The following is a 14,171-nucleotide window of genomic DNA, read 5'->3' as shown; positions in this document are numbered from 1 at the left end:
ATAAAAAACTAGATGAACAACCGCAAAATTAGGGGCAAGTCTATCTTATGAGCTGCCTCACCAGCTATCAAAGTATCTCAAAAGGTCCAATATAACTGAGGATGGGCTTACTATTCATCCTAAACATTATTATGCCATTCATGGATGATACTCAAAAGGAATACTCAATAACTAACTCCAACCTCAAGGCACAAAGTCTACGATCTAAATAAGTCATATGACTACTATGAGCTTTCCTCAACCTATCCTGGATCACACGGACTCTATCCAATAACTCACAAAGTAAGTCATTATCACGAGCCTAACCTTGGAGTCTCGAACCACCCTACTACAGATTGACAATGCCTACCATATAGTTTCTCAAATAGTTCCATGTCAATAATAGTATGGTAGGTATTACTATAGGAAAACTCTGTCACTTCTAAGTATTGCTTTCACTGACCTTTAAAGTCTAAAACACAAATGAAAATCTTATCGTCAAGAATTTGAATAGTCTATTCTGACTTCTCATTGGTCTAAGGGTGAAAAGTAGTTTTGAGATTTACTTAAGACTTCTCATAGTAAGGTGCTATGAAAATAGGTCGGGTGCTAAGATCAAGAACAATAATAAACTCAATATCATAATTAGGAAAAAGACTATGCAGGTAGGTTGGAAAAACATCAGGACCATTATGGAATATAGGAACATAATTAAGCGAAGTACTTTCTGTATAACACCATGAATATAAGAATGATATGACTTCTAACCTATTGATATAAGTCTTGTAGCCTGAATATAGGAAATAATACCAATAACATGGGACTAATAGATCCATGCCATAAAATTAGGGATATGTCAGGCATGACTAAGGTAATGATCTTGGCAAAACAATCTAAGAATGAATGATAGGGGAAAACCAATCCATGTCTAGAGTCATATCAAAATCCACTAAATCTAATATAATAAGATTATCTTGAGTATCAAACTCTTAAACGGTCATAACAAATGACTTATAAACTCAATCCAATACTATAGAATTACCTATGAGAGTAGATAAATGTAATGGCACAAATAAAGAATCCCAATACAACTCTAACCGCAATGTATAATAAGCAGACAAATATGAATAAGTGGATCCTGAATCAAATAAAGCAAAATTTAGTTGATTGCCTATTGAGATAATACTTATAATAATAATTTCTTAAAACTCTACCTCCAGTCTATGAAGTACAATATATAAATAACCTCACCGCCACTTATTGGTGCCTGACTGATCACTGGTCTTACCTATATAGGAGCTTGTCGAGAACCCTGGGGACAATTCTGATTACCCTATATACCACCTATAACTAGTGACACCACTACCCTAATAGAAGAAATAATCTTCACTACAAGTATAACTATCCCATGTTAGGGACACTCTTTAGAAAAATGGTCGAAGGCCCCAAACTAATAACACGTGATGTGCTATAGAAATATAGCACTTTCGACGCTTAAAATAAGGAAAATATGCGAGTTTCTAAGGTTATTTTTATGTTTTGCAGGAAACCCTATTTTGGATTCTATGTTTGTGATAAAGATGAAAAAAATGCATTTTTAGCTACTTTTTGGAGCAATTATAGATTTTTAAGACAGTTTTGGCTAGTTCATAATAGATATACCATGGCTTTGGAACCTTAGAAAATTTCCAAAGTTTGAGTTTTTGGACCATATATGACTAGGTAGTACTATTCGTATGATTGGCCATGGGTTAGGTGACCCAGTCGTATGTTGTCCAGTGTTGGGTGGTGTTGAGTGGTTGAGATTTTGGATTAGGTATGACTAGGTAGGTACGTGTCGTTTGGTTGGTGATGGGTCACTGAGTTGGTTTTTTCTTTACTTAATCTGAAATTAGTAACTTAACTTGGATCTAAGTATGAGTGGCTGACCATGAGTTGTGAGGATAGGGTACGAGTCGTATAGTCCAACTTGTATGTTGGAAAGTGTTCAACCCCTCACGATTCTATTATGGGTATGGGTTAAGGGTACTAGTTGTATGCTTGGGTATGAGTCTTCCTTGGTGGTTGTAGGTTGGACAGTGTTGGGGGTCCAAGGGATGCCTAGGGTACGAGTGATGGGTAGCACTCGTATGGTAAGGTACGATTGGAGGGGTTTGGTCATACCTTTTTGTAGGAAAATTTTACAATTGAAGGTGGGGGTATTCTGGATATTTCCCCTTATAACTCTTTGGGACATCATGACTTAAAACATCTTTTTGGGGCTTCATTAACCTATTGGCAGTCAATAAACACTCTAAACTCTCTCCGATCTCTCTCAAGGCTTTTGGGTCAAGGAAGGCTAGGGTTTTTTCAATACAATCAATTTAGGGCTTAAGAGGGTTGTTTCTTTTCATCTTCTTCACTATATAAGGAATGTTACTCCTTCCTAATTGTTAGTTCTAATTAAAGGCATGTTTTATGAATTGTTCTCATGGCATTAATTGTGATAATTTTTGGGTTTTGAAATATACTTTGGGATTTTGGTTATAATGGTTGTTATGGTTTTCCCATGTATTTTACTTATGGTTTTCATATTATAAAGATTGTTTGAACATGTGGTTGCATAGGTATGATTAATTCGGGCTTGGTTTTTATTTTTAAAATACTATGCCCCCAATATGTTTGGTTTGATTGAAATCCTTGAGGGGTACAAGGGAATTCCCAAGAAAACATAATGATGAACTACTTATGAGGTACATGGGAATCCCCCCAAGTAAACTTAATAATAGTGCAATCTATGGGTACATAAGAATCCCTTTGCTTCTTTATAAGGTTGGCTAAGTATATTGCTTGCAAGCTATAGTTGGTATGGTGATACCACTACTTATATCCTTGGTTAATAATAAATAGAATGGTGGTTTGGTTGTGTGATAATGGTTTTAATTTGGTAATAATGGCGGGGTGTGATATCTAATCATGAAGGTGTGAGTCCAATGGACGAACACTAGAAACTTATGTTTACAGACATAAGGATTAGTCATGGTGACCATATATGATACTTATGGGGTATGCAGAAATCCTCTAAGTTACACTTGTATATATGTATCATGGAGAGAGAAGGGTGTACTGGAATCCCTTACTTTTATAGTATCTTCGGTTCATACGGCTACATATATTAGGGCCCATTCAGGGGGTAACACTATGGACCCATATAGCCTGTGGGTAGTTCTAGGATGGTTAAGCTACATATACCTAGGTTAATAGTTTTAAATGCATGCTAAACCTAGTTTCTTTTCCCAACATGGATATATATATGTATGGTTTTGAATGCATATAGTTGTTTACTTGGTTTTAAAAGTTGGCATTATTTCATCATTATTATGAGTGCATGCGAACATTCACCCACCAACCCATCTTTAGGTGCTATGTTCCGACGCGATGCATGAGACTTCCATTCTACTTCTCTTACTCAGTGATCAAATCTAGGATCAATTCCATTGGGTTGAAGTGGTGAGCTTTCATATTTTGAAAGGCTCCATTTCATGTCCTGGATGTCTTTTCTTATTTTGGTCATTGTATAGACTATTGTTTTTACTATGGTCGGGGGTATGTCCTAACAAAATATTATTTTACTTTTGGATAGAGACTTTCTGGAACTACTATAGGTCGGTATGAGTGGTGTCATCCTTAGAATTGGCATTGGTATTGGGGATGATACCATTTGACTGTATTCATAATTGTTCCATCTTATTATGTTATGTTATGGATATGAACTTGATTATTATTTTATTTGGTTATGGTTGTGTATTGGCATCGGGTGGTTGGGCTGGTTTGTCTTGGTTATGGCTATGAACCTAATCCCAAAGTATTTGTGTTGTTAAGCATGCTATCTTGTTATATGTTCAAAATTCATCTGACTCTGGGCATGTGTTTGGAGGTTGGGTTGGGTAACGGGGGCAGTCTCCGATCCTGGTTGGACTTAGGATGCCCATTATGATAAGGCACTAGTTTGGGTCATGTCAAGTAAGTATCAGAGATTTAGGTTCATGGTCAATCGAGAGTCCACAAAGTTGCTTTGAGTAGAGTCTTTTTTAAGGGTGTGTAGTGCGCCATACTCATATGGGAGAGGCTACAAGGCATTTAGGAATGTTTTACTTTTTTGTGTTATATTTTCAAGCTTTCAGATCATGCCTCGATGATCTGAGGTGCATGGAAACTCCTCTGTCCCAACTGAGGACGATGTTGATGGACACGCTCTACTTAGGGGACTCAATCTAGGGTCCTAGTCTCTGACTTTTCTAGAGTTCAACCAGTCCCCTCTAGTCCTCCTCAGACTCCTCAGGCTAACATGACGAATGCTGAGTTTCGTCAGTCGACTTATATGATTGCTCAATTGGTAGCTTTTTAGTTGAGCACGGTGCATTTGGTATTCCATCTTCTAAGGCCACAAAGGTTGGCCAGTTCATAATATTGAGACCTCCAACTTTCACTATTATTAAGGTAGAGGAGAATCCTCAGGGTTTTTTTAATGAGATAGAAAAAATCTTCAGGGTGATGCATGCCACAAATTTGGAAGAGGTGGATTTCGCTTCCTACCCATTGAAGGATATAACGTACCAATGGTATGAGGAATAGGATAGGGAAAAGGGTGATGTTGATGAGTCATCTTTGTGGGAGACTTTTTATAATGCATTTTTTGATCGCTTCTTTCTTCAGGAGTTGAGGGAAGCAAAAGTAGAAGAATTTTTTAATCTAAAATAGGAAAGATGTTGGTCAAGGAGTATGCCTTGAAATTTCACCAATTGTCTAGGTATGATCTAGAATTGGTGTCAGATATAAGAGCTAGGATGAGAAAGTTAGCTTCAAGACTGTCTTGTGAGTTGATCCTTGAAAGAAAGACTACTTTACTGATCAAGTACATAGATATTTCTAGGTTAGTTATTTATATACAATAGGTGGGGATGGAAAAAAGAGAGCCAACAGAGGTAAGGGAAAGGCAGGGAAAGAATTTTAGGTTCTCTCAACAGAGTGGTCAACAACAAAGTGGTAGAGATAAAGGTAGGATTTCTCTCAGTTGACAGGTGTCATCAGGGTGTCAATAACTTAAGCACAGGGTGCCCAATCTCAAGCTAGTGGGGCTCAGTCGGGTTTATCATGTCTTGTTGGTAGGTTTTTATGGTCAGTTGCATCAAGGGTTTTGTGATGAGGGGAGAGAAAGGTTCTTTAAATGTGGTCAGCTAGGCCAAATACTTAGAAACTGTTTGGTTGGTAAGGTAGCTTCAGGGGTAAATAGGGTTCCAATTGCCTCTTCATCTACTCCTACACCAAAGGGTGCTGCTTCTGTATTTATTTTTGCTTCTGGTATTGGCACTAGTCATAATAGGTTATATACTCTTACATCTCGATAGGAGTTTGAGGCATCGCTCGATGTCATGACTGGTACATTAAAACTCTTTTATCATAACATATATTATTTACTTGATCTGGTGTCCACACTCTCTTATGTAACCTCATTTATAGATGTGTATTTTGGTTTTGATCCCAAGGTTATTTTTGACCCTTTTTTTTGTTTCTACCTTATTAGGTGACTCTATGATTGGTAAAAGAGCCTATAAGGGGTTTGTGGTATCTGTTGGTAGTAAAGAGACTGATGGATTTATATGAATTAAATATGGTGGATTTTGATGTTATTTTGGGTATGGATTGGTTATACTCATGTTATTCATCTTTAGATTGTTGGACCCGTTTCCTTTAAATTCCCTAGTTAGCCGGTTACTGAGTGGAAGGGTGGTTACCTAGCTCCAAAGGGGAAGTTTATATCATATCTTAGAGCTCAAAGATTAATCTCCAAGGGGTGTCTCTATTATTTAGTCTGGGTTATGGATTCTAACTCAAAAGGTTCGTCTTTACATTTAGTTTAAGTGGTGGATGATTTTCCTGAGGTCTTTCCTGATAACCTTCCTAATGTTCCTCCATATAGGGAGATTGAGTTTAAGATTAATCTTATTTCAGTCACTCGTCTAATTTCTATTCCCCTTTATAGAATGGCTTCAGCTGTGTTGAAAGAACTTAAGAAGCAACTTAAGGATCTTTTGTATAAGGGTTTCATCCATTCCAGTGTGTCCTTATGGGATGCACCAGTGTTATTCATGCATAATAAGGATGGATCCCTTCAAATGTATATTGACTATCGACAGTTGAATAAGGTGACAATTAAGAACAGGTATCCTCTTTTATTGATATATGAGTTGTTTGATCAGTTGCAAGGTGCCATGTTTTTTTCTAAGATTGATCTTTAATCTGGGTATCATCAGCTTAAAATTAAGGAGGTAGAAATACCTAAGACTATTTTTCGTACTTGGTATGGGTACTTTTAGTTTTTTGTTATGTCCTTTATGTTGAATAATGCCCCTACGACATTCATGGATTTGAGGAATAGGGTTTTCCGTTAGTTTTTGGATCTATTTATCATTGTGTTCATAGGTGATATCTTGGTGTACTCTAAGAGTGAGGTGGATTATGCCAATCACCTTTGTGTTCTATTGCAAACCTTGAAGGAGCAACAAGTGTATGCCAAATTCTCAAAATGTGAATTTTTGTTGAACGCTGTTAATTTTCTTGGTCATATTATTTCTAGTGAAGGAATCATGGTGAATTCACAAAAGGTTGTGGTGGTTAAGAAGCGGCTTAGACCTATGACTCTAAGCAATAATTTAGAGCTTTTTTGGTTTGGATGGGTATTATAGGAGGTTTGTGGAAAGTTTTTCAACTATAGCTTCGCAATTGACTAAGTTGACTCAGAAGAAAGAAAGGTTCTCTTAGTCGGATGTGTGTAAGGGTAGTTTCGAGAAGCTGAAGGATAATCTAACTTTGGCTTCAATTTTAACTTTGTTGAAAGGCACTGAAGGATTTATGGTTTACTATGATGCATCCCAAGTGGGACTTAGTTATGTGTTGATGCAACATAGAAAGGTGATAGCCTATGTTTCTAGGAAGTTAAAGGTACATGAGAGGAATTATCCAACTCATGACTTATAATTGTTAGCTGTGGTATTTATATTAAAAATTAGGCAGCACTACTTTTGTGGAGTGCATGTAGACATATTTTTTGACTATAATAGTCTGCAGTAAGTGTTCAATTAGAAGGAGCTTAATCTTAGGCAGAGGAGATTGCTTGAGCATCTTAAGGACTATGATATGAGTCTTCACTATCACCCAGGTAACGCTAACATGGTTGTTAATATTCTTTGCAGGCTGTCCATGAGGAGTTTAGCTCATGTAGATAAGGAGAAGTAGGAGTTAATGAAGGATATTCACTGCTTGGCTAACCTTAGGGTTTATCTTTTAGACTCCGAGGAGGGTGGTATGTTGATACAGGAAGTGGTGCGGTCGTCTTTTAGTGCAGAGATCAAGGAGAAGCAAATGTTAGATCCTATCTTGATGAAAATCAAGGGTGGTGTTGGTGGGAAGAAGGTAATGGTATTTGATATTAGTGGTGATGGTACCTTGTGGTACCAAGGAAAGTTATGTGGTTCTGGCATTGATGGTTTGCGAGAAAGGATATTGGCTAAGGAGCATGAGTCGGGTTTTGTTGTTCATCTCGATTCAATAAAAAATTATCACGACCTCAAGGAAATATATTGGTGGAATGGTATGAAGAGGGACACGGCTAATTTTGTGGCCAAATATATAGTATGTCAACAAGTGAAAATTGAGCACATGAGGCCTAAGGGATTGTATTAGGAAATTGAATTACTTGAATAGAAATGGGAAGTGATCAACATAGATTTCATTACCGGTCTTTCTCGGTCTCAGAATTAATTCAATTTGGTTTAGGTCATTGTGGATAGGATGATAAAGTTGGTTCACTTTTTTCCAGTGAGGACTAAATTTTCAACTGAGGATTATGCAAGGTTGTATCTTTATGAGATTGTGAAGCTACATGGGGTCCCTATTTCTATCATCTCTAATCATGGTACATAGTTTTCATCTCACTTTTGGTGGTCGTTTCAAAAAGGGTTGGGTACTAAGGTTAGTCTAAGTATTGCTTTCCACTAGCAGATGGATGGGCAAGTAGAGAGGACAATTAAAATATTGGAGGTGCTTTATGTATGTGTGATTGACTATGGTGGTAATTGGGTTGAGAATCTAACTCTTGTTGAGTTTGCTTACAATAATAGTTACCATTCTAGTATTGGTATGACCACCTTTTGAGGCGTTATATGGCAGGTAGGAGGTGTAGATATTCTATTGGGTGGTTTGATCTTAGTGAGACGAATATGTTTGGCCCAGATTTGGTCTATCAGGTCATAAAGAAGGTGAAGGTAATTTGGGGTAGGCTTAATGCTGCCCAAAGTAACCAAAAGTCCTATGCAGATGTAAGGTGAAGGGAGTTGGAGTTTGAGGTTAGGGATATGGGATTCCAAAAGGTTTCTCCCATAAATGTCGTAATGTGGTTCGAGAAGAAGGGAAAGCTCAATCCCCGGTATACTAGTCCGTATGTGGATTTCAGAAGGGTTGGTAATGTAGTGTATGAATTGGAGTTACCTTCTAGTTTGAGCTCCATTCATCCAGTTTTCCATGTTTCTATGTTGAGAAAGTGTATAGGTGATCCTTCATCAGTTATTCCTTTGGAGGGATTCGGTATCCTAGGTTCCTTATCTTATAAGGAGGTCCCGATTGGGATCTTGGATCGGCAGGTTCATTAGTAGTAGACCAAGAATGTAGTGTTGGTTAAGGTTCTATGGCAGAACCATAAGGTGGAAGAGGCTACTTGGGAAGTAGAAGAGGTCATGAAGTCCAAGTATCTGCAATTATTTTCTGCTTTTGCGGAAGGTATGTCTTTTTCATCATACTTTTGTTTTCAAACATTGTTAAAGGAAAGCTTTATTCCTTGCATCTTTGTTTTTAAACTTAGTTAAAAGTTGAAATGGAGGTGTTGGGGTGTAAATTGTGCTTGTGCTTTCCTAACCCTTCATTCAAGGATGGATGATCCTAGTGGGGGAGAATTAAAACACCTTGGCTATTGAACCTTATCAAATTACCTAATTTGGAGTTCTTGGACCTCATACGACTAGGAGGTAATAGTCGTATGATAGGGTATAGGCCAGAAGACGCAATCGTATGTTGTCCTGTATTGGGTGGTGTTAGGTGGTTATGTTATTAGAATAGGTATGACTAGGTAGGTACGAGTTGTACGGTTGGTGGTAGGTCGTTGGGTTGGATTTTCCTTCACTTAATCTAAAAGTTAGTAACTTAACTTGGATCTGAGTACGAGTGGCTCACCATGACTCATAAGGATAAGATACAAGCCGTATAATCCAACTTGTATATTGGACAATGTTCAACCCCTCATGATTTTATTATGGGTACTGTTTAGGGGTACCAGTCATATGCATAGATATGAGTTTGTCTTTGTGGTGGTATGTCGGACAGTTTTGGGGTCCAAGGGATGCCTAGAGTACGACTGATGGATACAACTAGTATGGTAGGGTATGATTGGAAGGGGTTGGTCGTACCTTTCTACGGGATATTTTACAATTTAAGTTGGGGGTATTCTAGACATTTCTCCTTATAACTCCTTGGTACCCCACAACTTAAAACAATTTTTTAGGGCTTCATTAACCTATTGTCAATCAATCAAACACTCTAAACTCTCTCTAATCTCTCTTAAGGCTTTTGGGTCTAGGAAGGCTATCTAAGGCATGTTAGTCATCCCTCATTGTTAGTTCTAATTAAAGGAAAGTTTTATGAATTGTTCTAATAGCATAAATTGTGATAATGTTTGGGCTTTGAATTATAGTTTGGGGGTTTTGGTTATAATGATTGGTTATGGTTTTACCATGTCTTTTACTTATGGTTTTCATATTATAATGGTGGTTTGAACGTGAGGTTGCATAGGAATGGTTATTTGGTGCTTGGTTTTGGTTTTGGAAATACTATTCCCCCGATATGTTCGATAAAATGCCTATGCAAATGCTTTTACTATACTGTTGGACTTTTAATGTAACTATAGCATGATATATCTTAGTAATGGAACCCTAATTGGTTTGGATGGTTTTAATTGGTTAAATGGTAAGGTCTTGGTGGTCGTGGTTTGGTTTAATTAAAAGCCTTGTGGGGTATAAGGGAATCCCCCTAGAAAACATGATGATGAACTACTTATGGGGTACATGGAAATCCCCCAAGTAAACTTAATAATAGTGTAATCTATGGATAAATGGGAATCCCTTTGCTTCTTTAAAAGGTTGGCTTAGGACATTGCTTGCAAGCTATAGTTGGTATGACGATACTACTACTTATATCCTTGGTTAATAATAAATGAAATTACTGTTTGGTTGTGTGCTAATGGTTTTAAGTGGGTAATAATGGCGGGGTGTGATAGCTAATCATAAAGGTGTGAGCCCAATGGAAGGACACTGGAAACTCATGTTTGCCGATATGAGGATTGGTCATGGTGACCATATATGATACTTATGATGTACATGGGAATCCCCTAAGTTACACTTGTGTATATGTATCATAGAGAGCAAAGGGTACACTGGAATCCCCTACTCATATGGTATCTCCGGTTCGTGCGGCTACACATATCAGGCCCCATTCAGGGGGTAACACTAGACCCATATAGAACATGGATGGTTCAAGGACGGTTAAGCTACACATACCCAGGTTAAAGGTTTTAAATGCATGCTAAACCCGATTCCCTTTCCTGGCATGGATCTATATATATATGTATCTATGTATGTATGTATGTATAGTTGTAAGTACATATGATTGTTTACTTGGTTTTAAAGGTCAGCATTATCTTATCCTTATCCTGAGTGCATGTTAGCGTTCACCTGCTAACCCATCTTTGGGCACTATATCCCCACGCGATGCAGGAAGTGGCTATTCTACTCCTCCTGCCTATTCATCAGATTTGGGATCAACTCAATTGGATTGAAGTGGTGAGGTTTAATATTCTGGAAGGCTCCATTTCATGTCATGGATGTCTTTACTTATTTAAGTTGTTTTATAGATTATAGTTTAGGCTATGGTCGGGGTCATGTCCCAATTGGATATTGTTTTACTTTCATATACAAGCTTTGTGGAACTACTATGGGTTGGTGTGGGCGGTGTCGGCAATGATGTCAGCCTTGGTATTGACATTGGTATTAGGGCTGATACCGTTTGACTGTATTTATGATTATTCCGTCCTAATATGTTATATTATGGACATGAACTTGGTTATTATTTTGGTTAGGTTATGATTATTGGTTGGCATTTGGTGGTTGGGTTGGTCTTGGTCGTGAACCTAATCCCAAAGTCTTAGGATGCCCATCATGACAAGCCCCTTGGACTGAGGATGCCTATCACGACAAGGCCCTTGTTTGAGTTGTGTCAGTGATCAAAGCATATTTGAGAATTGAAGAAGAGCTGAAAAGATAACTCCCGACAGTTAATAATTATGTGGACCGCAAGTAGGACATACAGACCGTAAGTTGGCATTGAAAGTGCCAGAAGTCCAAAATCCCGAGAGCTGAATTGTAGGATTTTTTCTATCCCGTACCTGAGCCTTATAACTGCGCTCACCCTGCTGATCGCAGTTACTACCTGCGTCCAGGGTCAGGGTGCAAGTACTGACCACATATGGCCACCAAACTTGTTTTCTCCTATTTCTTTCGGGCTTCGATTTTAGGGTTTCCTCACGTACTATAAATACCCTTTATGTATTTTTTAGTAGGAGTTACTCAGTTTTGATACTGACAGACATATTTTGAATCCAAGATTTGATTTTGATCTTAGGATTCTCTTGTATTGACTTTAGTTGATAAAGTCAGTTATCTTTGTGGGTTTTATTACTTCATATCATTTTTATTTCATCTATGTTTTCAATTATGAATGATATTGGTTTCTTTACAAGCATGAGTGGATAAAACCCATAGCTAGGGTTGTGTAAACCCTAGCTGATTTACGAATTAGGGGAAGCGTTGCTGTTTTTTTAAACCGATACCCATGCATGTATTGCATTATCTTTATCATAACAGTTTTCTTAATGGGTGCACACGTTAAGATCCCATATAGATATTTCTACTTACTACAATAGAGGAGTAGTGACTAGGAAAAGATAAAGAAAACAATAATCTGGAGTTTAATTTTTGATCCATACTTCAAGGTTATATCTAAGTAAGATGGTTAGTTTTCATCTAATAACTAGAGACTCAAAAGATAATAGTTAACTGGGATCAAGATAAGGGTTAGTAAGGTGACATTCTTAGACTTAAAAGGTAAAGAATGACATCCTTCTGCTTATCCAAAAGACTGTAGAAGGTACATAAGTTATTGATTCTGCATGCGAAGTCCCGGGTTGGTTCAATAAAGCATGCTAATCCTACAAAGTTGAGAAGCCAGGGGGAACAATCCTAGTGTTCACCTACAATTGATAACAACCAAATTTTATATAGTTACTTGCTTGAGATTCCTACACAAAACCCTTCATTTACTTTTTTTGTTTTGCCCGCTAACTATAACTACTGAGAGCCATGATTCCACGTGTTCCTTTAGGATTTGATCCCAACCTATTTTGCGTTACTATATTTTGACATCAATCGTATCATCTTCTGAGAGGAGGTATAGTTTGGACGTCATAAAAAATTTGGCCCCGTTGTTGGGGAACATGGTGTTAATTTTTGATTTTAAGTTGTTGTACTTTTCAAGTTTTTCTTTTTGTTTTTGTTTATTACTGGGCATATGACGGTGTATTCCTAGCATACTGAGTTGAGGCAATACCTCACTCCCACTGAAAGGGAATCTAGAGAGGATCCTATAAACACATAGTAGGATGTCTGAGCAGAAAAGAGATGAACTTTTTGAAGGGGTTCATGATGTTGTACCTCCCCCTCTTCTCAAAGGAGTATAGGATATTAAATCAATGGAATGTTGAGTTGTTAGCTCAAGCTGAAACTGAGAAAAGGGCTACTAAAGAAGATCGGCTGGTAGCCAGGGAGGCAGAGCTAGCCGACAAGAGACAAGCAGTAGACCGTCGAGCAGCACATGGTGAAAACTAAAATAGATCTATTGATGCTTGTATTCAAGTAATCGTGGCATATCGTTATGTGCAGACTTATATAGATGATAAAAAAGACTTGGGATATGTTAAGCCGACAAATATTGGAGCAATAATTCCTCCTATTTTACCCCCAAGCATTAAGTTTGACATTACGAGCGTAATGATCCAACTTTTAAATATAAAGGGTGTGTTTGTAGGTCTACCTACAGATGATGCAAACTTGCACCTTTACAATTTCATCGGGATCTGTAGTTCGTATTCTAATCCAGAGGTGAATCAGGAAGCACTCAGACTGAGGTTATTCCCCTTCTCACTTATAGAAGAAGCATATTTATGGTTAGGGGAACTGCCAAGAGGCTCTATCACTACATGAAATGAGTTACACAAGAAATTCTTCAACAGGTTCTTTTCTCTATCTAGGATATTGCATCTTAAGGATGAGATCTATTATTTCAGGCAGTTGTAGTTAGAATCTATCAATAGGGCATGGTTCTGGTTTAAGAATAAGTAGAGCATGGTTTCCAATCATCGGTTGTCAGGGTTGAACTTATTAGAGATATTTTATCGACCCTTGACCATCAGCTCCAGAGCCATGGCAGACACCATAGCTGGAGGAGATTTATGAGACTATGCTGGGAGGTAGCTTCAGAGATATTAGATTAGATCTCGCTCACTAACAATGGGTGGAAAACTTGGGAGGCTGAGAGAGGATTTGGCATTTTTGTAATTGGTGCCTCCAGGGAACAAAAAGTAGCTGATAACACGGTAGTGCAAGATATTGTGTTGCTAATAACTAATCTTGGGGTACGAACAAAGAAGATTGCAGTAGCAACTTCTGAGAAAGTAAATGCAGTAGCAGCACAGGTGTCTGCTTCCAAAGCTTACGAGTCAGAATTAAAAAAGGAAGAAAATTATCGGGATCGTCAGTTGGCGGATTTTGAGCCTAAGGTCAGGGGAACCAAGGTCGAAACTACTATGATAAATATAGAGACCATAGTAGAGAACAAGATGGTGACTGAAGGAATAAGTATAATTACAGAGAGAAGGGATATAGATGCATTCCACCTGGTAGATGAGATGCATAATCCAAAATGGAAATATGTTGGCTAAGCTGTGAAGGGTCACAAAAATTAAGAGATGAGCCTTAAAGAGATTAAGGCTGACA

This window comes from Capsicum annuum, chromosome 11 (assembly GCF_002878395.1).
Source record: "Capsicum annuum cultivar UCD-10X-F1 chromosome 11, UCD10Xv1.1, whole genome shotgun sequence".
Lineage (NCBI taxonomy): Eukaryota > Viridiplantae > Streptophyta > Magnoliopsida > Solanales > Solanaceae > Capsicum > Capsicum annuum.
The sequence above is the reverse complement of the archived record's forward strand: the minus strand, read 5'-3'. Positions refer to the sequence as shown.